The following is a 3,576-nucleotide window of genomic DNA, read 5'->3' as shown; positions in this document are numbered from 1 at the left end:
AAAAAGCATGTAAAGGCATGAGAGCATTTTTTCTGTTAGAAATGAAAGGGGTTGGTGGGTAGGCTTGCTAGCTAGGATTCCATTCCTGCGTTTTGGGGCGGCGTGTGGATTTTGGGGCGGCGTTTGGATTTTGGGGCGGCGTTTGGATTTTGGGGCGGCGTTTGGATTTTGGGGCGGCGTGTTGATTTTGGGGCGGCGCGTCAATTTTGGGGGGGCTTGTCAATTTCCTGCGGGCAGGGTTGATTGGACTAATCACATGTCCCATGTATTTTTTTGTAGAGAAGGCTGTAATTTAAAAAAGATAAAAAATAATAATAGAAGTCCGCTTTCTACAGCGGTATTTGGGTAATTTTTGGGCCAAGACAAAACAAGAATTTTCCAAAAAACTGAATATTTCATGCAGGTATTAGGTCTTTGTCCAAGAGGACTGCTTCGGTTACTAACAGAGCATTTTTTACTTGCCTTATGCATCGTTTTGGCTTTCCAGAAATGTGACGTTGATTCTGGCTAATTTCTACATTTGACGTAAAAGTCCTGAAGCAGGGTGTAATGGTATCCAGCAGCGTTTATCCCCCGAAGCATGTTACCGCCCCCCCCCCCCCCCCCACCCCATTGCATGTACCCAAGGAGGTTTCATGGGACGTCCTTGATGTAACGTTGCCTTTCAGTTCGTCCAAGGAATTGTTGCCATTACCATTACAACAACAACATTACCTTCATTCAACTCGGTGCTCTCGTATCCCTGTAGCCAGCGGGTGGCACCGACTACCCATTCTACAACAAAACACCGAGAATTTCAGGGAAGAAACACGGATGAAATGCTGTTGTTGAAATCACGAGCCACAACAACGCGAGCCACCGGCTACAATATTAGTGAACTCTAGCGGCGTAAATACAAACTGCAGTTGCAACATTCACGATAAGTGAAAGCGCACGGTCTCACAGCGCCTCCCAGCGATTCTTTTACAAAATGCAACACAAAATGTGTGTTACAACTTGCACCTGAACGAATACTAGTATTGGTCGGTCAGGGGCACTCAGCGCACATAAAATGACAGTGATAGATAGACGATGATCCCTGTTATCACTCTTAGACCACCATTTTAAAAGTTAACAACAACAAAGACTCGAGGCATGGTAAATTCGGTTCAAATAGGCCGAAATGTCCGCGTACAAACGTTAAACATCCATCCAAGCATCCAAAGAAGAGATCATAGGAGCACCCTCCAGTGGCTGTTTTACTAACTGCAGGCTTAAAACAGGGGAAGCGTTACCACAAATAATTTACTCCACACTGTGTTTTTGCTTCAATTCATTGCAATACGTTCCGTCCAACTAGTTACGAGAATATAGGGGACAACGTTAGGTACTACTCACCACCCAAAACAGACGTAGCGAGACTTCCGAGGGTAATTTTAGAGCCGTGTTCTGTCCCTTCTAGACATACCCGCCATCTTGCCATGGCGTGCTCTTACCACCTGTTCACAGTCATTAGTATTTGCATATTGTTTTTAATTAAGTCAATAATTAGATTAGTCAAAGCTTGACAGATAAGCACGACAGAGTTCAAAGTTGCTATAATAATAATAATAGCCTTTATTGCACATTCATGCCCTATCGGGCTAAGTACAGGCATAATTCAAATGTGATTTTACCATAGAAATGTTGTTCTTTTACCTGTACATGTGATTGAATGATGATTGCTTTAATTATTTTGTTATTTTCGATAAATCAGTATCACAGACAAGTATGTGAAATTGGCACTGACTTACAATAGTTTACAAGTTAACGGAAGACTTGTTTATTTACATTGCTACAATGCCCTAATGTGACAAAGGCGCCAACCACTACGTTGTCGTTGCATAGACTTTAGTTTAAAAAAAAACAGGGAATGCTCAGAAACTGGTTATTCATTCCGGATTAGATCGATAATCGGTTATACTGTGCTGCAAAGCTACCTATTTCGGTAATCAGGACGAGGAATCATGCTGGTGTCCTATGGCCTTTATTTACTTTTATTTCTTCCACCTTAGAGGTTTGAAAGCACTAAGGCCACAGTTACTTTACTGAAAACACAGCAGTCGAAATGTCAGTAGAGATAAGATATAAGGTTGCCTTTTGATTTTTGCTACCGGTGTTGAGAGTACTGTTGTTTATCTTTTCTAAGTGTTAATTGTTGGGAAGGGGGCATGTATTTTGGTGAGGGGTGGGGGTCGGTCAATAGATAAATAATAATTCATCAAATTAAGACTATATGGCCTGACATTAGTGGTTTGTCCCTAGCCACTCAACTGTATTCTGTTCTGTCATGCTGTACATTATGATTCTGCTATCTTTCCTGTGTGATTTCTGTTCTTTACATTCGCTCAACAAGCTGTGGGAAAATAACACTCAACTTACTCATGAAACAAGACAAATGTCGGAAAAACACACCAGCACAATCGGAGTTTGGAACACTATGCTGAAGAGATTTTATTGCAGCACAAAATGGTTACACATTCACATACCATTATTCGTTCCATTTTTAAATGCTAAAAACTACAGTGACATTTGCCGTTCCAAAATACACAGTCTTCACATGTTAATGTCGCTGTTTTGTTTCAATTACTGTTTGCTAAGAAGGTCGTTTTGGTTCTCTGCGTTAAGTCATAAATGTGGTATTGTACCTGTATCAAGAAACTTCAACAGGGCCTGTGTATGGCAATCTTGCAAACAAACTGGAACAGTGATTTTCGACATGGTCGACTTCAAATACTTGTTAAACTGCTATTAGATTTGTATCTATAGCATACGGTACAGAGATGTTGTTATTACGTAGCAAGGATACATTGTGTATAAACTGTTCAATTGTGCAGGAATTTCAGAGTTGTCGACAGAAAGTTGTAAATGTATAATCTATTAACGACTTGTCACATTCTCTAAACTACGTGTAGTGACGTCACTTCCTGTTCTCAGATGACTTCATCTGGTGCCCTCTATGGTAGATGGGATCAGTTCTCTGAGAAACGGATAAAATTTTAGTTAACAAGCTGACATTGCAAAGAAATTTTACAGCAATATTAGTCAGACTCAAATTATAGTCAAGCAAAATAAGGTCTTAAATATCACAATCAGGAACTTAACTATTTTTCAATTCATGAAAACGCTAGTTTTCGATTCATGAAAACGCTAGTTATCAATATCTAACCATAGTCTACTACAATACAGTGGATTTTGCTAGTGGTTTGCGACCGCAAAGACACATTGACTCTACATGCATTTCCCTGGTTGATCAGTATTTAGACTCAAACTGAAATTGACACATCATTGATGTGCAACAGATTTCTGATATGCTGTAGTCAATAGAGATGTGAAAATAGAGAACACAACTGATAAATCCGGATACTTACAGTGACAATTAGCGCATTTTTGCAGATACACTTTGAAGCCCTTGTCGATGCTGCAAAGGGTGGCATGGGAATTCGAAAATCGTCATTAGTCCAGTACAAAATACAACAAAATAGAGGTAAAATAGGTACAATAATAGACGAGCATTTTTACGGTGACTCTACGAATAACACAGAACAAAGGGCGCAC

At 40.1% G+C, this 3,576-nt stretch overlaps 1 long non-coding RNA gene across 1 annotated transcript in view; it reads right to left on the bottom strand.

Moving 5' to 3' along the window:
• Nucleotides 1-2,447: 2,447 nt before the first annotated feature.
• The window catches only part of LOC118405777, a 1,735-nt gene continuing 606 nt past the window's right edge, over nt 2,448-3,576 (bottom strand). The window contains exons 3-4 of the long non-coding RNA XR_004829937.1: nt 3,390-3,439; nt 2,448-2,998 (exon numbers count right to left, since the gene is read on the bottom strand). This is a non-coding gene — a long non-coding RNA (uncharacterized LOC118405777). The remainder of the gene's footprint in view (nt 2,999-3,389; nt 3,440-3,576) is intronic.

This window comes from Branchiostoma floridae, chromosome 18 (assembly GCF_000003815.2).
Source record: "Branchiostoma floridae strain S238N-H82 chromosome 18, Bfl_VNyyK, whole genome shotgun sequence".
Classification (NCBI taxonomy): Eukaryota; Metazoa; Chordata; class Leptocardii; order Amphioxiformes; family Branchiostomatidae; genus Branchiostoma; species Branchiostoma floridae.
This window is presented reverse-complemented; position numbering and strand designations above follow the sequence as displayed.